Below are 23283 nucleotides of genomic sequence, written 5' to 3'. Positions count from 1 at the left end.
TGCATACATTTTTTTTAAATAGGCATGCAACATTGATTGTTATTACATCAAATACATGAAACAGAAAACCTCAAACAGATTATAGATCTTTCCCTCAGACTATACATGTCTGTTTTGAAAAATATAATTTTAGCTTTTAAAACAAATGAATTAATTTCAACAGGCGACACCAGCTATGGAAGCCCAAAACCGCCACTTTTTCAATATAATAATGATTTTCAAAATATCATTATATAAAACAGAAAAGAATATATAAAAAACAAATTCAATATAAAACTGAAAAAAGTATTATATAAAAACCAAAAAGAGTGTAATATAAAAAACAAAAAGTTGATATAAAAAGCAAAAAAAGTCAATATAAAACCCAAAAAAAAGTCAATATATATAAAAAATATTCAATATATATAAAAAAAAATTCAATATAAAAACTGAAAATGTATTATATTAAAACCAAAAAGAGTGTAATATAAAAAACAAAAAGTTGATATAAAAAGCAAAAAAAGTCAATATAAAACCCAAAAAAAGTTCAATATATAATCCAAAAAAGGTCTATATAAAAACAGCAGCCACCTAGCGGTCAAAAGAATCACTTCATGCCACATCTCCACCCCCTTTATAACCAGTTTGAATCCAGTAGTACAAACGGGGATTCTTGCGTGATAAGCGCGTATTTGAGCATTTATTAAATCACATAATTAAAAACGAGCAATCGCTTAAATAACGCTACTTAATGCGCGTCGCTCTAAATTATTATTTTTTAAAATGTAATTCGAAGTAAAACGACTGTGGCTGACTGCGGCGACTGGTCAGACGAGTAACGCGAGCCCGTCCGTTTTTTCCAGCGGTTATCGCTGGTCCGTTTGCTATTTTAGCGCTGCCGCCCGTCCGCTGTTTTCGGCGGCTCATTATAAGCGAAAAATAATCCATTCAAATGTTTTGCGCTAAGCGCGCGTTGCGCTAGCGATTGGTTTGCAATAAACTTGCGCGCGATGCGCTATATTTAGCGCAATTCATTGCATCTCATTTTTTACGAAACGCGCAAGCGCTTCGTTAATTAAATTAAATGGTTCCGGAAAAGAAAACCATTGCGCGACTGGACGAGTAGCGCGTGCCCGTCCATTATTTCAGCGCTTATCACGAGTCAGTTTACTTGTCGTAGCGCTTATCGTCGCCCGTCCGCTGTTTAATAAGGCGACTCGCTGTGCACGGGTTATGCGCGTTTTGTAAATAATATGCATCTTGCGCGCGACACGCTAAATTTTGAGCATTTTATTTAATCTTTAATTAAAAAACGCACAAGCGCTTAAATAATTTGAGCGCTTATTTCTGGTTCTTCAAGCTGTGTTAGCGCTATCGCCCGTCCGCTGTTTTCAGCGGCTAATTATGCGAAAAATAATTAAAACACATTTTCATTCTAGATCTAGCGCTAAATAAACGCGCATGGCGCTAGTGATCTATTTGCGATTTACTTGCGCGCGATGCGCTAAATTATTTAGCGCAATTCATTCAATCGTAGCATTTTATGAAACGCGTAAGTGTTTCGTTAATTTAACTAAATGGTTCAGGAAAAGAAAACCATTGCGTGACTGGCTCCATTATTTCAGCGCTTATCACGAGTAAGTTCGCTTGTCGTAGCGCTTATCGTCGTCCGTCCGCTGTTTAAGGCGGCTCGCTGCGCAAAACAATGTGCAATACGCAAAACAATGCGCTGCGAAATCGTAAACTCGCTTATGATAAACTTAAGATTAACTTGCGCTCAATGCGCTAAATAGTCGGATTAAGTTCATCACATAAATTACGAAGCGCGCATATAATTTGCTAAAATAAATATTTAGCGCTAGATCTAGCGCAAAATATATTGACTTCATTATTTTTCGCGCTAAATATTTATTTTTGCTAGTTATTTGCGTTTGTAAATTATTTAATGAATTTAAATTCGCTAAATTTGACGCATTGCCTGCAAGTAAATCTTTAGTTAATTATTAGCGCAATGGGCGCTTAAGAAAGAAAGCGCTACATCTAGCGCGAACTATTTAAAATGTTTGGCCCAGCGAGCCGTATAAAACTTTGGACGGGCGACGATTTGCGCTAATAAGGTAGCGAACGGACTCGCGACAAACGCTAATATGATGTACGGGCGCGCGCTTCTCGTCCCGTCTCGTCCATTTGCGGTAATCGTTTACCCTTTCGCAACATTTTATTAAAATTAACGAAACGCTTGCGCGTTTCCTGAATAATGCAATGAAATAAATTGCCCTAAATATAGCGAATCACGCGCAAGTTTATCGCAAACACATAGCTAGTCCCACGATCGCTTCGATAGCGCTAGATCTAGCGCGAAACATTTCAATTAATTATTTTTCACGCAATGATCCGCCGAAAACAGCGGAAGGACCAGCGGAAATAGCGGACGGGCTCGCATTACTCGTCTAACCAGTCAGCGCAGTGGTTTCCCTTTGCATTCAATACAAACAAATAATTTAGAGCCATTCGCATTAAGTAGCGTTATTTAAGCGCTTTCGATTTTTTAAATATAGGATTAAATAATACGCTCAAATTGAGCGCATATCGCGCAAGAAGCATTAAACATTTATTTTAACGCTTGCGTGTTTCGTAAGTTATAAACGGACTCGTGACAAGCGCCAAAATTATCAACGGGTGTGCGCAACTTGTCCAGTCGCCGCAATCGTTTTCCCTGTCGCATTTATTACTTTTATTAACGAAGCGCTTGGGCGTTTCGTAAATAATACAATGAAATAAATTGCGCTAAATATATATTTAGCGCATCGCGCGCAAGTTTATCGCAAATCAATTGCTAGCGCAACGCGCGCTTAGTGCAAATCATTTGAATGGCTTATTTTTCGCAAGCTTATAATGAGCCGCCGAAAACAGCGAACGGGCGACAGCGCTAAAATAGTGGACGGACCAGCGATAAGCGCTTTAAAAAATCCGACGGGCTCACGTTACTTGTCTGACCAGTCGCCGCAGTCAGCCGCAGTCGTTTTACTTCGCTTGACATTTAAAAAAATAATAATTTAGAGCGACGCGCATTAGGTAGCGTTATTTAAGCGCTTGCTCGTTTTTTTATTTTGTGATTAAATGCCCGTTTGTACTACTGGATTCAAACTGGCTATAAAGGGGGTGGAGATGTGGCATGAAGTAATTATTTTGACCGCTAGGTGGCTGCCGTTTTTATATTGAACTTTTTTGGGATTATATATTGAACTTTTTGGGGGTTTTATATTGACTTTTTTTTGCTTTTTATATCAACTTTTTGTTTTTTATATTATACTCTTTTTGGTTATTATATAATACTTTTTTCAGTTATATATTGAATTTGTTTTTTATATATTCTTTTCTGTTTTATATAATGATATTTTGAAAATCATTATTATATTGAAAAAGTGGCGGTTTTGGGCTTCCATAACCAGCAGGCCTGGCAAAACATCAGCAGGGCGTACACTATACAACAATATGATCGAATTATGTATAAAGCGGGAATTATACGAGTGAATATAAGACGCGCACACACGATCAGTTAATATTATTTACAATTCAGCAGTCTACATATACTAAAAACAACATCCTATTATTCTTTTATCTTTCTTCATTTGATTTGATTCTTACATTTTTGTTATTCGGTTGTCTGATTGTTTTTTTTTTTCTTATTTTCCACCTGATTGCATTGGCCCAATATATATACATCTGTTGTTATGTTTTCCCTTCTTTTCTTTTCTTTTATTATATCTATGTTTTTGTTTTCCTTTATTTCATCTCCCATCTTTATCCTAGCGCTTCTTTTGCGATGCGATCCACCCGTGCTCAGCCATCCGCAACGTCTGCTGCTGTGTGTTCCTCCGCCGCCCAAATCTTATAAATATCTTCGGGGATAGATGTTTTCCTTTTATCAACTCGACAATAATGACGATGAACCGTTTTTCTTTTATCAACTCAATTTCCTTTCATCAAGAAGAAAGGCTCAGCATAGGAATTTTCCCAATATATAGCTAGACCAAAAGGTTTTTCATTAGCTATACATCTCATATATGTGGGAAATTCGACGAATGTTATTTTTGATTGAGTCTTGATGGTGTCGTCATTCGTATCGAGCCCATATCGCTATAGGCCTAATAATAGAAATTAAATTGACAAACTGAAAATGTTCTGATTCAAAATTCGATCGCTAAATTCTTGTTGAAGCCCCCACAGCAAGAGAACTATATAGTTATGCAGCAGCTATTAGCGTGAAGGGTAGGCCTATAATATCACGGATCAGCGCCGTGCTGCACATTTGACAGTCAAATTCAAATCTAGAAAAAGGAGAACGAATCCAGCCAAAGACGCAGGGCTCACAGCCAAAAACCGTCCCGACAACAATAAATCCCAGCAGCGTCGTCCCCATTTTGCAGCGCTCGTCTTTCGCCCATCAGTCGCCCATCTCAGAGGACGAGAGAGATAGCTAGTATAAAAACAACGCAAGCGCCAGTGAGAAACATACATATAAAACCGGGAGGGAGAAAAGAAGATTGCGCAAGGGAGAACAAAACAAAACAAAAAGAGAGATATATAATAATGCATTTTGCGCTGTGCGGGTGAGCGTCGTCAAGAGCTATTACCGCTGAATAACATCAGCTGATATGCTTGTAGGATATTCTTCTATTATTCTCTGTTTCCCATTTCTCCTGATTCACCAAGTAGAATTTTCTTAGACTTTACCATATAATTATCGATTTTATTTCATTCTGGATTGCAGGGGAAAAATTTTGTTTAAATTTAATTATACTTAGATGTAGACCTTATAGGTTGGGCGAGAGTGTGTGTGTGTGTTTGTTCGCGTACGGTATGGTATACACACATAGTTGGCTGCTGATGAGCGTGAGGCGTATGTGTTTGGGCTGTGTTTGTCAGGGGGGGGGGGGCGGCGGCTATTATAGACAGAAGAAGGGAGAACTAGGAAGAAGAAGCTTTTTAACTTTGAAAAAGTCAGCAGACTATAAAATATAGTAGGCTAATACCATCACCCCAATAGGTTTGTCTTGTCTTTTCTTTCAAGTCAGTGCGTTGCTGGCTGCTCCTCTCTGTGCATCTCGCATCCCTTTGATTTGATGATGCTGTTGTGCAACCGCAGATGATGAGCGTCTCGGGTAGAAGAGCAGCAGCTAGCAGTCAGTTTCTTCTCTCAGCGCCAAGTTTCTATTTTTAACGAACCGCTTTTTCCACATCGAGACCTATATAATAGAGTATAGACTTGTTCTTTTCTCTCATCTTTTCTTCGGGGGGTCTTCAACTAAAAGATAATATATATATACCCAACGTTTGTTTTTCAAGAAACAAAGCGACGACCTCTAAAGATAATAGACAACAGCAGAGCATATATGTAGACACCCACGACGTCAATCCGAGCCGCAGCCAGGCGAAAAAAAGTTATCATCAACATTTCGTTTGCTGGAAATGCTGATTGAAAGAGAATTTGTTTTAGTAGGGATGACGATGTTTTGTATAAGATATAGGTTAATTTCAATTTTTAATTTCAATTTTTTCCTTGGGTGCCACATCACAACGATACTCTCTCCCTTGTTATTACAGCAGAGAGAGCTATATAGGTCTTTATTTCATCTCGAAATATAGTCTTGTCTGATATGTAAATATTGTTTTAGATTAATTATAAATTACATGAATTGAGATGCATTCTAGAGACTAAAACAGCTCCCTTCTCCCTATATAATTACACCAGCCCTCATCTTTTGAATCTCAGAAAAGAAAGGCGCGAAATTCAAACGACTTTTTCTTTTCCCGCCCGTTTTATTCACTTGATTCTCCTCACAACAAGATTTCAATTTGTAATCATCCCGTTTGATTGATTATCCCGCCGTTTCCTTTCAATTGACGATCCGTATGTTGTCGTTTGTGTAATATAATAAATAGGAAAAACAAAAGTAAAAACGAGTCTGATGAAAGATTTGAAACCCAACCAAAAAATTTATCTTTCCCTTTTATGTATACCTATACCATCGTCCTCCTCTATTATTGACACACACACAAACAAAGCAAATATTATTACGACATCAAACCCATGCAGCATCACCCGAGATATGATTCCTTTTTTGACTCGTATGTATACACAATGTAGGGATTTGTTTGCGTTCCGTGTTTGTTGGGTCTCTCTCTCCCCCCCCCCCCCCTTGTTGTTGATGTTTGGATATTATTCTCTCCTGTCTATACTGCCATATGTTTTTTTCTGAGTGATGATGAAAGTGTGGGACAGACTTTTTTTTGAAATTCTACCGAGGTTATACTATACATCACTCGACACAGTGTACACTGCACGTTGGGTTGACATTTGTTGGATCGCGAAAACAACTAAAACTTTTATTTTAGTTTTCGGTTGTTTTTGAATTTGGGCGGGAAATTTGAAAAAGCGAGTTAGCGAATTATTCTGATTCAAAGTATAAAAACTGCGAGGAACAAAATGTCTTGATATACAGTTGATATCTTCGGTTAACTCTTTTTTTTCTTCGGTTCTCTGTCTCTCCTATACAGCTCCCTTTTCTCTCTTCCTGTTACTTTGAAAATGAAAACGGTCGTTTATCAATTATTATCATGACGTCATTTCACTATATGCTGTTGATTTTCCTCGTGGAATTTAGAACTCTTTCGGTGAAACTATATACTGTCGTGTGTGTGTTTGCCGAGGTGTGTGTGCTGTGAGGAAATGAGAAATAAACAAAATTGTTGTCCGTTATAAAATGAAAAAAACGTCTTCCTATAGTTGTGTCATTTCAATTCCATCAATTTTACAGCTAGGCATTATTCTATTTAACAAAATAATTCACAGGAAGCAAAGCAATTGCTTCCAGAAGATTAAAAATGGTTTACGATAACGTTTGATTCGATGCCAAATGATCGATTCAATGTCAATCGAATCAAATGCCAATTGATTCGATCCACTCTGTAAAAGCGCACCAATACAACTGAAACCTCAATAATCCGCAAAGGGAATCACCAACCAAAAGATTCCACGTAGACAGCACAGATATTTATTAGCACGAAATGCGGAAAAAGTATCGTTATTATCGGTCATGGGAATTCTATCGAGCCTTATTGTGCTGCTATACACTTTTATTGTCTATCCGTTTGGCCGCCGCTCTTTCCGCGTGTGGGCGGCCAACGAAATTACTTTTCAATTTGCTAAGTGGTCAAAAAGATCACACCGATTTATTGGAGCTGTGGGCGACCCTGATAATACTGGAGTCATCAATCCCAACCCGCTTTACGCAGACTGTCAGCCTTATCGCTATAGTCAATGTTGAAAATCGAATTTGCTGTACTATTTAGGACATTGTTCGAGTGGGCGGGAAGACTTAACCCCTGGAACTTGAATTTAAAAATCACCAGATTTCACATCATTGGACTCAAAAGTGAGATGTGACGTGATTGGACTCTCCACCAAGTTCTTTTCGTGAGAAGAACATTCAAATGTTGGCGTTTGACTATTATTTTTCAAACGTCTCAGTTGCAGATGCGCTTGGCTGAACATGTCGAAACTGTTCGAATGTAATGTAGTACGTTTCCGGGAACCAGCCGATAAAATGTGCGGGTCCGATCGAACCTCGACGTTTGTTCATGTGCCATTCCAATCCCGACGTATGCGCCCGAATAATAACCGGAACAATCGCCCTAACTTTTTCTTCTTCTTTTTCTTCTCCGGGGTTGATTTGGCGAAAAACCTTTTGGGTGGAAGAGAATGATCCAATGGATATCATCCGGATGACTATCTCGTATATCCATCGAGAAGCACTCGTGTGATGATCGATCCATCTATGACAGCACTGAAGGCCTTTGAAGGTCACATCGTTGTGATACATACCGGCTTGTCAATCGCTGGGAGACTGCAACCGGTGTGAATCACTATTTTGAAGCAAGTCAGAATATTCAACATCCCCACCATCTTATGGCTTGTTTTAATTGTGTCTTATTAAGTTTTGTACTTTTAAAAATCCGTAAGTGTAGTACTTGATTAGATTATTGTCAAATTGACGGTGACAAGTGCTTTCAGCAGTCGAATGCTTACGCGGCTTATGATTTAACGCGTAATATGGATTTTATCGAAATGGACATTTAAACGTCATCTACCGACAAGACGGGTAATTTAATTATCTTCGAAAAAGAATCACCAGAGGGCATCCCACGTTTTACAGAAATTCGTCTGCTCTCTGCTACTCTGCAGCACGAGCCAATTCGGCGCCGAAGTCCAGAAGACCACGCGACCACGCTTAATAAAGTTGTTACGCGCAGTACAGATCGTGAGGCTGCCTTTTACCACAGACTAAGAGGGTAAAGACTACGATCGGGGATAGGGCTAAGAGGAATGCTTGAAGCGATGCTCGTCCTATGCAGTATGGTGGCGCGTCGAGCACACTCTACCAAAGCCATTATTTTTCCTTTTTCCCTACTGATATGAGTCTTCACACACCGTAAATTTGTAAGTGAACCATTAACATTTCAATAGTGAATTTTTGTGTAAATATAGCTTAGATATCCCCCATGTTGTGTGAATTTTTTCAAATTTATATGTGATCTCTAGACACAATCTATAAATTCCTTTATTAAACCCCCTTTTTGCCCATTTTCAGGCAACTTGGTCTCAACACGCCGCGGCGGTACTTACCGCCGCCTGACGGGACAACCACCGCGGCGGTACGTACTGCCGCGGCAAATAATTTCCCCAAGATCACAGCGCCACTCGGTGGCGGCAGGCCGGTAGCTTTTCTTAAAGGTAAACAATAAGTATTGTCTGCTAATTGCTAAAGCTTTGACAATTTAAGCAATATTTCGTTCGGTCTTATTGAAACTTAAGTAAGTGCTCTGAAAATGGATCAACCTCCTGAAGACCCAGGTATTTTTCTTACATTTTTTCGAAACGTTATCTGTAAGATGTTTTCAAATTCTTTTATTCAAACAGATTTAAATGAGTCGAAAAAGAAAGATGAAAAGAACGCCAAAAAGATATTGCAGCGGTTGGGTGAGCCTAATAGAGGTTCAAACCTCAGACAACAATCAAATCTTTCATTTTTCAAGCCCAAAGCTTCTCCCTGTTCTAAAACCCACAAGCCAAACTCTAGTTCATGTAGGTAGATGGCATCAAATCAAATAACAACGTACCTAACAAGATGATTTTCCACCTGCGGATGTAGAAGCTGGTGGTCATCCAGCAGCTGCACCGCTGGAAGGCTTGGACTTGTTTCAGAATGTTACGAATCCAACTGAAACTACTGTTGATGTTGATGAGATGAGTAAGTGTTTCCCAAACTTACTCCTTCCTTATTTAATGCATGTTATTTTCTATTACTATTTGTTTCAGGGTAAAAAATAATGGAAAATGTGATGATTGACATTCAAAAAGCAGCAGACATACAAAATGATGCTTTTACTAAAGTGGTAGAAAAGGAAAGGGAACTCAGGAAAGAAAGACTGAAAGGCAAAGAATGGCAGTCAAGAAATGAAGCTCTTCATGGAGCTTGGACAACAGAAATACGGACTATTTTCGTTAATGCCCAACTCAAGAGGAGAAGTCAGTTTCATAGTGTGTGCACTGTGTGCAAGAAAAGTGGCCGAATCCTCGTATGCTGTTATGATTGTAAGCAACATTTATGCTGGGAATGTGATTATGCATTCCATTTTTTCAATCCACTTCATGCCAGAGTTTATAAAACAAGTAAAAACTACTCAACTGAGCAACTATTACCAACCGAGTTTATGAACGAGTTTGGTCAAAAAATTGAGAAAGGTACTGATATTGTTTGGCCATTTTTGAATTCAGCATTTGTTGTGACTACACTATTTCTTATTTATAGACGTTCCTGTAACTTGCTTCCCTCCTTCCAGGTGTTGGAGTTGTAGCTGGACACTTGTGTATTAAATACCGGAACCAACGATGTTATACTGTTATCACAGTTAAAAAGGTATATACGGACCCATTAAGAAATCATGATTTCTGCGTGCACATGTTGTGCACATACATTTATTGTCAATCGAAAGTCTTTACAAATATCTGTATTTTCTTAGGAAGGTTCGATTTAAAGTCTGCCAGTTTCAGCTGCACTTCTTGCGTGTAGGGAGGCCCTCGATGAAGAGTACGTTTATTCAGAATGGCTACCAGGTAAACCAGGAAAGGATAAGGAAGAACCTGCTAATCTCTTTTTTGATGAACATATTTTGGATACCTGTACGAAATTCAAAACAATACTCCTGGAACATCACAAGAAATGTTTCTGAGAAGTCTTTCTCAAATGTCTACTCAAAATGGCCAGGTAATCTTAAATTTAACTGAACTGATTTAGCAAACAATAACCTTAATATATGATTTTTTTTATCCTTGTCAGCCAAGTTACATCAATCCAATTCTGTTTTTTAAAGCCTATGATGAGAATAATCTAATGAAGTGCATTCATCTCGTTCAGTTCTTACAATAATAAATCAGTGAACAATTCTTATGGTTTAAATTTTGTCTATTTTTTAACAAGTAATCACACCTTGGTTGTCTCTTAACATGAAAACTGCTTTCATTAAGTGAAAAAGTTATATATTTTGATTTATCAAGTCAGCAATGTTTTAGGAAAGGGTAAAAATATGTAAGACTATCATACTACTTCAGAACTGTGCCTTTGAGGAAGGAATTCTGCTTGTATAAGATGCATATCTTGTAACTTACAAAAGTTGTTTAGAAAGATAAGAACCATTCTTCAAGCGTATAATCTAGCTTGAACTGCCATGCAACAGGAGAAAAGTGTCTGTCGAATGACCATGAGGTGTGCTGACTTGAGCGAAGATGGATGAGGATGGAATAGTCTGGTCTCTTAGCTGTAGGATTATAACTTTCCAATGCCTAATAATTATAAGAAAATACATATATATTACATCTGCTTCTGTTATGTTAATATTTTCAATGTTGACTGGCTTTATCTTTATTGACCTGACTATAAAAGCAGGTTTCAATATATCAGTCTCAGCAGATTGAAAATTAGCAAAATTTAAAAGTTATCTAATACATTAGAGAATTAAATATTCCTGACCTTGTATAATTACCTGTTACTTTGTATTCTTCCTAATAGTTAACGTTGAACTTACGGTATGCTACAAATCATACTCAAAATGAAAATGAAAACAGAAAAAAATCACATAATAACACTCCAAAAAAATATGTCTTCATTGTTATGGTACGTCAAGTAGGATTTCCCATCTAGCCATAAACAAAAAAAATGAAAATGAAAGTATCCCTAAACACACCGGAGAGGAGGGAAAATCATCGGCTTAACACGAGCCGAAGTCCGGCTGAGTGTCGACTACCATCCGTAAGGGGAGTACGAGTGTTTTACTTCACAGGAAAGGCGAAAAAACTTTATCGCAGTTTTCTGCCCGAGGCACATTTTTTACGCGCATAATTTCATTTTTATATTTTTTGAGAGATAATTACACGCCAATTCATTTTCTGAACACAGAATTTCTCTATCTTTAATCGATCACATGCAATTAATTTCGCAAGATTTTACCACCTGGTACGAACTCATGCGCTAAACAGCCCCGACTGTGGGCCCACGGCCGCCGCCATCGTTGAATGAAAGCCGTTGGAGACGGAATTTTTTTTCAGTTTTTTCTTAATAATTATAACTTTAAACAAGTTTAGATACAAAAAAACGAAGACCAAAACTCGCTAAGAAGAACGGTTTTCAAGATATGACGTAAATTTGGGATTTTTTTTTGTACGGCACTTGCCATTAAAGACCGGCGGGGGGAATGGGGCTTCGTCCCGACTACCTGAGTCCCGACGACCGTACTAGCTTATACACTAATTTATCAGTGTTTATAATATCTTAACGGAAAATTATGTAGATTTATATAAAAATAGACGAGTCAGGATATAGCGTGTAAAAACAATGCAATCAAAGAGAAATATTGGACAAATCTTTTTTATTGTATTCAAATAAACACGTACGTGACCAGCGAGAATTTCAATTTCAAAACAATACAATTGTGACGCTACACAAAAGTGTGAGGCATGGCCAAGATCGTCTTGACTTAATTGAGCACCAAAATATTTGAAACGCAAGAGTACAGCTTAGTGCAACCCATCAACGAGTGCCATTTTACCCTCCAAAAAATGTGTTTTATTATAAATTTTAAATGGGAAGTTTAATCAATTCAGAACCGACAGAACATGAGCTTTTTTTTCATGACATGAGACTTGGTGCTCTGGCTTCTGTGTGGGCAGGACACATCTACTCTTATGGCCACTGAAGGAATAATTATGCTCATTGGAGTACATCACGATACCATCTGATGTAAATAGAAATGATACAAATACATTAGTACTTTGAAGTCTGAATGATGAGTCACAATTCAAAACCTATTTAGTTGCACCATTCCCAAGATTCCAGTTATTTTCCTGACAAGGACGTTGTAAAAATGAAATGCTATTCACAACACACCCTTCAGCTGCAGGATCAGTATACTGAAACAATTTTACCTGAGAAGTAAAAAGAAACAAAGAGAAATTAAATTCTTAAGTTGATCACAAAATAAAACTGCTGTTATATTAATCCCAAATAAGTGAGGGCAGTAAAGGGGCACACCATAAAATGTCTTTGCTATTTCCAATGCCTACTTTGTCTCGTGTTCTGGTTTAGCAGCTGGAAGGGAATAGACTTTGGGTCTACAGCTTGGTCAAAGCAAACTTCATATTCATTGATCCCTTTGCCACAAAAAATGTAAACTCTGACTTAATTTGCAGTCATGTCAATTCTAAACATAAGAAAGAGATCAGCAAAATCAGCACGAAAGGATTTCTGAAAAGTTTACTTGCCTGCTTCTCCCATGTTCACAACTGGTGGTATACTTCTTGTGCATCAATACAAGAGCAATCAATAATGTTTAACTATTTGAGCCTTCCCTATTTGAATTGAATGAGGCTGAGCCATGTCTTGGCATGCACCTTTCTCTTTGCTGGGACAATCTGTTAAATTTATTAAATACTAAATTTACTATGTTAAACATGACTAGATCCGTGGTGTCATCCATGATTGATAGAGGAAATAAAAATAAAAATTGTGAAGTGATTCACAGTGGAATTTTTGAGATGAGTCAGTGGATGCAGTGGATGGAATCAAGAGCCATGACATCACGGCCAATCGCCCAATCGGCCATGCTTTCATCCATTTCAACATAAACACAAGCGAAAGTGCTACCATCTACATTAATATCAGTAAACTGAATACCGCCAATGTTATTATATTACAGAATTATTAATTGCGAGCCCGAAGGGCGAAGCTAATAATCGCATACGCAGAAAAAAAAAAGCCATGTCACTTTGTCTGTATGTATGTATGTATGTATGTATGTATGTAACGCTCCATAGCTCGGGCTTTTTACGACACATTTCAGACTTTTTGGTCTTAAAAATTAGACAAAAAATATGCGGTGCGACCAGAACAAAAATAATTTCATTTACTTAATTAGTTCTTCTGTAATTAATGAAAAACTGTTAAAATAATTGCTTAACGACTAGTGACATCTGGCGGTGGCGACTACAACTTTTCACCTTAGGTTTAAATTTCACTTTCCACTACATATGTAAGTGTCATTTATTTAAAGTGTTAAGTTAAAAATTCATCCTTCTCGTCGAATAATTTTTATTGAAATATATTCGTAATGGATGGTTAAACATGAGTAAAATAATTTTACGAATATATTCCGCCCAAACAAATCACCACCAGATGTCCGTAGTATCGCCGTGATGACGCAATCTTTGATGTCCCATCCATGACGCAACAACCAGATTTGCATTTATGTTTTGCAGTTATTTGACTAAAAAATGGTTATTTTTAAATTCAATTATTGAACTTTATTTGTAAAAATAGGAACATTTGAGTTGAGCAAACTAAACGAAAATAACTTGCAAGGATATTGAACTGTGACAGAAAAATCCCACAGGATTGCAATTGCGAAAGAAAGTGTTGATACGAGGTTATTGCGAGCCCGAAGGGCGAAGCTAATAATCGCATACGCAGAAAAAAAAAAGCCATGTCACTTTGTCTGTATGTATGTATGTATGTATGTATGTATGTAACGCTCCATAGCTCGGGCTTTTTACGACACATTTCAGACTTTTTGGTCTTAAAAATTAGACAAAAAATATGCGGTGCGACCAGAACAAAAATAATTTCATTTACTTAATTAGTTCTCCTGTAATTAATGAAAAACTGTTAAAATAATTGCTTAACGACTAAAGACATCTGGCGGTGGCGACTACAACTTTTTCACCTTAGGTTTAAATTTCACTTTCCACTACATATGTAAGTGTCATTTATTTAACGTGTTAAGTTTAAAATTCATCCTTCTCGTCGGATAATTTTTATTGAAATATATTCGTAATGGATGGTTAAACATGAGTAAAATAATTTTACGAATATATTCCGCCCAATCAAATCACCACCAGATGTCCGTAGTATCGCCGTGATGACGCAATCTTTGATGTCCCATCCATGACGCAACAACCAGATTTGCATTTATGTTTTGCAGTTATTTGACTAAAAAATGGTTATTTTTAAATTCAATTATTGAACTTTATTTGTAAAAATTGGAAAATAAGAGTTAAGCAAACTAAACGTTAATAACTTGCAAGGATATTGAACTTTGACAGAAAAATACCGTTTTAAGACCAAAAAGTCTGTGAAGAAAAGTGTGAACTGTGAATAAGTCCGAGTTAACAATAGGCCCTGAATTTTTCATTTAAGACAGTTTTCAACTGGCTTACGATTATCCCTTCGCGGCGAGCTGATAAGCTTGCTTTTCTATCTTAAATCTTGTTAAAATGGTTGGTTCGAAAGGAATTTTTTCATGATAGAACATTACTTAATTTAGAAATTCTCTTCTGCGTGTTTTTTTGTCCTATACCTAATTCATAATAATTCAAATTACTTTGTTCTGGGGGCTGGTTGCTGGAAGTTTGTGGCCCGTGATGTTTTGCACTGCAAGCCCTATTAACACCTTATTTCGTCCAAATTTAAAAGATAAAATGATTTCTTAATTGTGTACAAATGCTTCTCAACAACGTAAAAGGTGTTAGTTATGCGGTATCTTCTGTTCGTCGTGTGTATTGCCCTTGCCCCACATCGCCACCGAGTGGCGCTGTGATCTCGGGGAAATTATTTGCCGCGGCAGTACGTACCGCCGCGGTGGTTGTCCCGTCAGGCGGCGGTAAGTACCGCCGCGGCGTGTTGAGACCAAGTTGTTTTCAGGGCCAGGAAACAGCGTTTCACGATTTTCAGGCCCATTTCAGAAAATCTTGAAACGCTGTTTCCTGGGCTTGAAAATGGGCAAAAGGGGGTTTAATAAATGAATTTTTAGATTGTGTCTAGAGATCACATATAAATTTAAAAAAATTCACACAACATGGTGGATATCTAAGCTATATTTACACAAAAATTCACTATTGAAATATTAATGGTTCACTTACAAATTTACGGTGTGTGAAGACTCATATCAGTAGGGAAAAAGGAAAAATAATGGCTTTGGTAGAGTGTGCTCGACGCGCCACCATACGGCATAGGACGCGCATCGCTTCAAGGGTTTTATAGCCGTTCGTAGTCTTTACCCTCTTAGTCTGTGCTTTTACTTTTTATTGTAGCAAAGTTAAAATCATAAAGTTGTTTGATTGTAATTAGCATTTGGTGAATGTGTCCGTTCATGCAGAAGTTTGCTTTTGTTTCTCGCCTAACCTGTGTCACCCAAAATGTGTTCCATTACCCCTTGACGTGGTTGAAACATGAAACAAAGCCTTCAAATCGAGGGAATGTTTGAAACAGCCCATGTGCCCAGAGCACATTGGTGCAACAAGTGAGGCGTAGGTTGTTTCACCTGCATGGATTTTTCTCCCTTGCTAACAAAGAGGGTTAAAATAAAATCTTGTTCTTATTTAGGTCGAAATCACAGCATCAGCAGCAAGTCTTAGACTTTTCAAGTACAGTGTTGGAAGTTACCTCAGCTGGTGAAGAATCCAGTGATTGCGAACAAGTAGTACCTACTAAATGAAGTGAACTCAAATCCGACTCAAATATTCAGTGACAACCTACGTATGTGAACTGCTAGACCCAGTAATTTCCTACAATAAGAAGAATTCCAAAATCCAGTTTACATGGGGATTTGTGTGGATTACAGTTCCACATCAGGCAACAAAATATCAAAGTCAGAGAGGAGAACATCAACGTTGGAGTGAAAAAGTGCTGAATAGACAAATGGCAACCCGTTTTTGCTCCATTTTCAAGGTTCAATGGAGAAATAAGGTGGGATTGATAACTTTAAATTTTTTCATTCAACATCTTCTACAGTGATTCTCTTACAATGTGAGCAACAAGACTATTGTTTAAGACTTTTGCAACTCGTGATTATGTGTTTAAGTAAAAATAACTTTTCTGGGTAGATTAACAAAGTTTCTTATTTCTCTTTTCAGATTTAGAATCTTTGGGTCATGACCAATATGGGAACAAATGCTAGTTCATTGCAAAACTAAATGAACGTTGGTGCAGTTTGGACCTAGACGGTATTTGAAAAGCCCCTTTATCATGAGCTATATACTATCTGAGGCAGGTGATTCCCACGATACACTTGACTAACGAGCGAAAGGTGCATTGAATTCAACTGCCTTTTTATCCAAAAGAAAATTTCCTGGTTAGTAAAAATGCTTCTCTAGTTAGTGCGAGTGCTACGCCAGGTGTATAATGCAAGGCTGTCACTGCGTCGAACTGGATTGTTGGGACGGTTTGGACGGAATACCTGTAATTACCTCCTCCTTATTACCTTGATTACTCTACTAATACGACTACGTTGAATATCAGGTTTCTAGTCGTTGTGAAGACGATCAAACAAAAAATTTCTCCTTTCCCGGTCATTTTGAAGATCGAGAACTACTGTTCACTCCCGCAGCAATTCAAAATTTGTTTCCACAAGTCCGTTACTTATCTTCATTCTCACGTGGGGAAAACGAGTTCCCTCATGTTGAACAGGCAGAAGCTGTCGCGTTACTTCTTAAGGTTCTAAAATCCGGTTTCGCGATCATCGGGACCCATTTACTATCCATTTCAGGTTGGAAGTCGTTTTAAGATATTTCATAAGGAAATGCTATAAAGAAAATTATTTTACAATTTTATTTCATTAGGAGTAATAATTTTACTTTCTGGTTACTATCAAGATTATCCGATATCTTCGTCCACTGCCAGGTAATTTCAATGAAGAAAGTATCCTGCGCAACGATTGAAATTCTGTTGAAATGTCCTTTTTCTACGAAACCACAACCAGAAAGTTGATGATCCTCCTGTTGAAGATTCCCACTTCTTTATGTGGTATTACTAGGTATTTTCAGCTTCAATCAACGTTTTTCATTCATTACTTTCTTATTCTTTGCTGTTTGCTGGTGAAGTTAATTCGCATCTAGCTGGTGGTCTATAAACTTGGGCCTTTCCTAATTTCACGAGCATCACAGATCTCTCCATAGTCAGATTTGATGTCAGCACGTAGTTGAAGACGCTCCACCTTTCGTTTGCTTTCGGTGCACATCCGGCACAAAATAAAAATTGTTCAAATTTTGACACTAGATGAAGATGTCAAGTGTGGCGAACATGTCAAAAGTTGTCATTTTATTTGCTTTTTTTGGTAAGTTAGCAAGTCCGTTATTGTAGAGTATTGTAGACTGAACACCATAGTCTATTGTTAGACACATCTATTTATTCTACTATTGACAGAAGTATGTTTTATCCCATCAGGTTATACTCATGGATCATTGGTATTCCCAGTTACTTACAAGTTCCTGGACGGGTTTTCGTTTTGCTGGTATGGGTGTTTTTAGATCTCGATTGTTACGCTAGATAGCTACTGGTGGATTAGTTACTAATCGGTTCATTTCTTTGTCACTTGTTAGTTGAGCGTGGATTTTGAGAGGAAGGTACGCCGTGTCCTTAGTTCAGGGTTTTTACGCTAGCTGCATTATACATTAATAGATCAATTGGATCATGGGCATTCCAAGTTGTTACATAAAGTTTAATACTTTTTAAAAAATTTTGTTATCTATCATTTTTTATTTTACCATTTTATCATTTTCGCTTAGATTTTATCATTTATATTTTTCTTAAAGTTTGAATTGTATAAAATAGGGAATTGAGAGATGTCATCACTTTGGCTTTCAGTTATGTGGTTGGCGTCACGTGCGGTTGCAATAAACTGCGTCCCTGCAAGGTCGACACCATCATCAACTACACCCGCATACCCTATGAAACCTTCAAGTTGGCAATGGCCCACCCGAGATGATCGTTGTATTGAACACTGCTGAACACCAACTTGATCCCTGCCATTGTGCGTTTTATTCCTCACGTCAAGAGCGGCTCCATTCCTCATGCCGTCCACGTCATCTTCCTCTGCAGCCCATCGCCGCAGTTAACCGCAACAAGTTCTTTTAAAAATGAACATTCATTTGAAAACTCGACAGCTCGAATGAATGACACTGAACACACAAGATCTTCCGACACTTGAAAGGTAACACCACCTCTGATTTTGAAATTTTTAAACGGGATCTGATGGGCCATTTTGTGTGAAAGAAAAAGTGTTGGTAACTCATCAGACTACCAAACATCGTATGAGAGATCAATCGTGAAACTAACAAATACTGCATCTATTTAGTGGTGCACATATATCTCTTGGTTATCTGTTAACTGTGCGTGCATGTATCACGCTCTGCTTCATTGTTTGTTCTTCATTGAAATTGACCACTTCTCACAATAAGATGTGACGCCAAACTTTTTACATCAGTGCACAACTGCCAGAAAGATAAGCAAAATCTTTCAAGCGCACAGTTGCAAAAAGACGAGAAAGTCCAATTTTAAAACTAAGTAGCTGATAGTGCAAAACACAATGACGTGTGTGTTTTAAGGGAATCACAAAGTTTCTTGTCAGTTACACTGTCAGAACCTGTCAATATCCGCCAATACCTTTCTCCCTTTTTCTATCCTTTTTCACAGCTGACGAGCTGTCAGCACGAAATTCCACGCGCAAAAGTCTTTTCTTCTCTCTATATAACTTGAGATTCATAATCATTTATGTCACAGAATAATTTGAAGCTAATATGTACATGTTGTTTCTCCAGCCTTCCATAATCATAGATAGTTATCTTATCATGCTTTTCCGCGTAAGTTGGCGTAAGCCAGGAGCTTAAAACAAGTGGTGTTCTTCATTTTTATCTGAAACTTGGACTCGATCTGGATCAACAAGACTCGACTGGATCAAAGAGCTCATGAGACTGTTTCAATCTAAATTTGTTTATATCTTCTACAGTTTAAAGTAAGTATGTATACTTAGTTCGAGATCATCTTTAAGCGTCTCGAAGTTTGCCTCATTTTCAATGCCTTATTGATGGGCTTAATTCTGGCTTCCAATATTTGTCAAGGTAAAATCCATTTGCACATTTTGTCTGTCAACGTTCAGTATTGTTTATTACTGTTGTTCGGTGTGGATGTGGCTCATAGAAATTTATTTAGTTTTTTTTATCTCCGCAGGCGGTTTGAATGTTTGTATTTTCTCAGGAATGAATAAGGCAAGTATAATAATTTGATACAGTAGTTAAACATGGTTTCATATTTGCTGCAAGTTAAGTAACGTTAAACTATTTTTAAAAATTCAACAATAATTCCGAGTTTTATAACGATTTCATTGTTTTTATTTATTAACTATAATGTAGGCGAGCGGGTGAATTGACTGGAGCGAATCCTCGAATACCCTAGCGGGTGTAGGAGACACGTTGGGTGTTTTGGCTTAGCCCCAGCCCGGGCCACAGTTGCGCAAGCTATAAAAACAAGTTCTTTTCTGCTCTTCTTCTCCTGATCCTCAATGCCACTGAGACCACCGAGATCCCTATCGCCGCCGTCTCCACCATGTTCCGCGTTCAACCCACTTTCCTCGAGCTGCAGCAGCTGATCGCCGGCGCCATTTGGGAACGCAATCAAGAAGTTCTTAACTTCATGATGACCACCTTCGGGGTAAGTCCCAATCAAATCGAATCATAAAAACACCAGTAAATTGTTTAACTATTAACTATGCCGATTCCAAGAATCCTTGCATGCAGCATATTTGAACGTCGCTCGTTGTAAGAGCTCTGTTTTGAAACCCTTTTCTCATTGTGTTTGCATTCAACGGATAAATGCATCGAATCCTGACTGGTATCTTTAAGTCCATCATCCTGTTCTCACCACTCCAAATGGCTCTCCATCTCTGGTTTCCGATTTTGACTTTCGATTAGCAGAAAAAGTTACTACGAATGGTGAATAATGTGCGGAAATTTTTTTCGCGGGTTTGCGTCGCGTGTTTTGCACCAAGAAGTGAATCGTAGTATCATTTTCGCTTCTAAATTGGGTATATTTTAAAGCTAACAAAGCATTTACTTGTTGAGAAGTAGCTTGGATGGAGTGTTAGATTTAGTTCAGAAATAAAAAAAGTTCAGAGTCTCTCGGTTAGATGTCTGTTATTCTGCGATGTCGAAAACAAACAGGTAGATTTTCTTATATTGTATTTTCATCTTAGGGATCTGATTTAGGTAGTCAAAGTATTTTCAATTAGAAGGTGTGTGTTAAAGAACTAAGTTGAAAGGCATTGTATTTAGACTTAGAGAAAATAGTATAATGGAGATAAAGTTGATAAAAAACACTAGCTTTAAAAATTAGATTCATACAGACGCCAATGGCTGAATGGATAAGGCGTCGGCGTTGTGGGATTTGGTCACCAGGGTGGCTGATACTGGTTGGAACTCACGGTGACGGCTTTAGGGGGGGTTGGCAGTTAAAAGCGGGATTGAACTGCTACTTGGCAACCTTCGGCATAAGAAACTCGATCCGTTGCATGCAGATTGTTCCTCAATATACCCAATCCGATAACGTTTTGTTAATATTTTCAATAATTCATTTAGTTTTGAATAAAAAGACTTATTCGGGATACGTCTTCATCTCACAATCATGTTAGCGGTTCAAAACTTTGCACATGCAAAATTTTTTTCCAACACAGATTTCTATTTTTTTTATTTAAATTTGATTTCTTTCCTTTTGTAAGAGACGAAAAAACTTTGTGATCTTTCTAACGTTTCGTAACGTAGAAACTCATTTTGGCGCGAGAAAAGATAGTTGCTGAAGCTACACCAAGCTACACCAAGCTACACTAAGCTACACTAGCCTTTCCAATTAATCACGCTCGTCATAATTTCAAGTTTAATTTATTTAGAGCATTGTTTTAATTCGTTGAATAATTTAGATTTTTTAAATGAAGACTTTGGGAAAATAGTATAATTAAGATAACATTTGTTAGAAGTCAAGCTTCAAAAATAAGATAACTTTGGTCGCCGATGGCCTAATGGTTAAGGCGTCGGCGCTATGTTGTCGGATCTGGTCGCCAGGGTGGCAGATACTGGTTCGGAACTCACGGTCACGGCTTTGGGAGAGGTTGGCTGCTGCTGTTAGTTTAGGATAGGGTGTTAGGTTAAGGTACAGGTTAGGGGTTATAGGTCCTCATCAAAGCCTGAACCGTTGCATGCAGACTATTCCTCAACAGACCCATCCGATAACGTTTTGTTAATATTTTCAATGATTTCTTTTGTTTTGAATAAAAGACGCCAAATGCGAGATACGTCTTCACCTCACAATCATGTCAGTGGTTCAAAACTTTGAACATGCAAAATATTTTTTCCAACGCAGATTTCTATTTTGTCGTAATTTTCTATTAAAATTAGATTTCTTTTCTGTTTAGGAGTTGAAAAAAAAAAAATAGGTGTAAAAGATAGCTGCTGAATTGAAGCTACACACAAGCCCTTCCAATTGATCGATCACTTTTTGGATTGTAAGTTTAATTTATTTAGCACATTTTTAGAAATTCCTTGAATAATTTCGATTTTTTAAATTAAGACTTTGAGAAATGAGGAAACATTAACCAGCCCAAAATCTGTTGTTCCTTCCTGGCCGATTTGGACGTCACCATGCAAGTCGTCACTTACATGGTCACTTACAATCCGTTACAATCCTCTTGGAGTTTCCCAGGGAATCTTATTACTGTGATCTTATTGGGGATATTTTCATGGATCCTACTGTTCTGGAAGTCCGAGAAAAGTGGAAAATTCAGGTAAATAGATTAAATACAGAAGAGTTTGTATTACGGAATTTCCATCGTATTTCTCTTGAAACCCTAGAATCGTCAATGATTTTGAATCCTTGTGCGAAGTTGGAATCCTGTGAAACGTAGCATTCGCTACTAACTCAACTAGGGAATGTCAATTTACCTTCAATTGAATAACCCATGAAGTATTATTGACTTCTATTTGTCTGTTCGCTGTTTGTGCAAGATCGATGTGTCGATTTGTGTTCATTTTACAAGCTAAAATTCCTTGAATTTTTTTATGACATAGAAGTGTGGGAAGTAGAGAGAACTGAAAATTCTTCTGTTATTCAAAGAAAAATGTGTTGTGTTCTTTCTGTTTTGGAACTGCAGCTGTACATACGAAAACATCTTGGATAAAAGTAAGTTTTTGTGCTCAAAATTATCGGGATTAGTTAAAGTGTGTTTTATGGGCTATCAAGTATTCAAGTATCAACTCAATTGGGGAATGTCAATTTTCATCCATTAAATAACCAATGAAACATTGCCTCCTAACTGTTAGCATTGGACTGTGTGTATGCTGTTTGTACAAGATCATTTCTAAAAGAAATAACGAGAATAACTTAATGTAAGTAACCATCTGTTTTCAGATCTTTCTTATTAGGTAAACTTTTTAAATGGAAATTCTATTCAGTAAAGTATAATGGGAATTGTATTTTATTTGTCCCACCTCTTACTACCCAATTTTTTATCAAGGCAGAAGGTTTCAGTACCAACTGAAAATAACTATTACAGCAAAAAATTTCTCAGGTAGATGTGTTCGAGTTTGATGCTGTTTTAATCCTGTTAATTCTCCTTTCTAATTGAAGAATTAGGCCTACAAATAACAACAAATCATAGAATTCCATGTGAATCCTGCCACAATGTTACTTTGTTACTTGCCAAACCGATTATCATTGAGCCGTTGTAGCTATTATTTGGATACCTTAAATACATGTTATGTGCAAGTTTCTACTTGGTAATTTAACCTTGTTGCAAATTGAATTTCCTTAAGGGAGCGCAAAGTTTGCATCGTGGATATTCAAGTCTCCAATTTTCCGTAAATATTCCAAA

The 23283-nt window shown here is 37.5% G+C and overlaps 6 long non-coding RNA genes across 11 annotated transcripts; 4 read left to right on the top strand and 2 right to left on the bottom strand.

Annotated features, from left to right (window-relative positions):
• Positions 1–8256: 8256 nt before the first annotated feature.
• On the top strand, positions 8257–17405 carry LOC124343890. Of its 3 annotated transcripts, none has more exons than XR_006919413.1 (7): positions 8257–8303; positions 15975–16337; positions 16505–16641; positions 16712–16829; positions 16890–17136; positions 17210–17270; positions 17350–17405. It is a non-coding gene; the product is annotated as an uncharacterized LOC124343890 (long non-coding RNA). The 3 variants fall into 3 exon arrangements; XR_006919411.1 differs by having other exon boundaries at positions 16505–16677; positions 16745–16829; XR_006919412.1 differs by lacking the exon at positions 8257–8303 and adding an exon at positions 15668–15902 and having other exon boundaries at positions 16505–16677; positions 16745–16829.
• Positions 8635–10489, top strand: LOC124343839. 3 transcript variants are annotated; one of them, XR_006919318.1, is made up of 8 exons: positions 8635–8776; positions 8858–8896; positions 8963–9127; positions 9198–9293; positions 9362–9787; positions 9855–9962; positions 10066–10310; positions 10383–10489. It is a non-coding gene; the product is annotated as an uncharacterized LOC124343839 (long non-coding RNA). The 3 variants fall into 3 exon arrangements; XR_006919316.1 differs by having other exon boundaries at positions 9195–9293; XR_006919317.1 differs by having other exon boundaries at positions 8765–8896; positions 9195–9293.
• Positions 10566–11326, bottom strand: LOC124343851. The gene is made up of 2 exons (XR_006919348.1): positions 11086–11326; positions 10566–10885 (listed from the first exon to the last, which is right to left on the bottom strand). It is a non-coding gene; the product is annotated as an uncharacterized LOC124343851 (long non-coding RNA).
• Positions 11958–12797, bottom strand: LOC124343853. Of its 2 annotated transcripts, none has more exons than XR_006919355.1 (3): positions 12630–12797; positions 12404–12523; positions 11958–12333 (listed from the first exon to the last, which is right to left on the bottom strand). It is a non-coding gene; the product is annotated as an uncharacterized LOC124343853 (long non-coding RNA). The 2 variants fall into 2 exon arrangements; XR_006919354.1 differs by having other exon boundaries at positions 12662–12797.
• Positions 17406–17467: 62 nt separating the features above from the next.
• On the top strand, positions 17468–18041 carry LOC124343923. The gene is made up of 3 exons (XR_006919447.1): positions 17468–17703; positions 17814–17880; positions 17969–18041. It is a non-coding gene; the product is annotated as an uncharacterized LOC124343923 (long non-coding RNA).
• A 3834-nt stretch (positions 18042–21875) lies between these two features.
• On the top strand, positions 21876–23273 carry LOC124343900. Its single transcript, XR_006919424.1, has 3 exons — positions 21876–22197; positions 22265–22980; positions 23040–23273. It is a non-coding gene; the product is annotated as an uncharacterized LOC124343900 (long non-coding RNA).
• Positions 23274–23283: the final 10 nt, after the last annotated feature.

The sequence above is a fragment of the Daphnia pulicaria genome, chromosome 6, assembly GCF_021234035.1.
Source record: "Daphnia pulicaria isolate SC F1-1A chromosome 6, SC_F0-13Bv2, whole genome shotgun sequence".
In the NCBI taxonomy this organism is placed as follows: domain Eukaryota; kingdom Metazoa; phylum Arthropoda; class Branchiopoda; order Diplostraca; family Daphniidae; genus Daphnia; species Daphnia pulicaria.
Note: the sequence above shows the minus strand (reverse complement) of the source record. Positions and strands in the feature narration are given on the sequence as shown.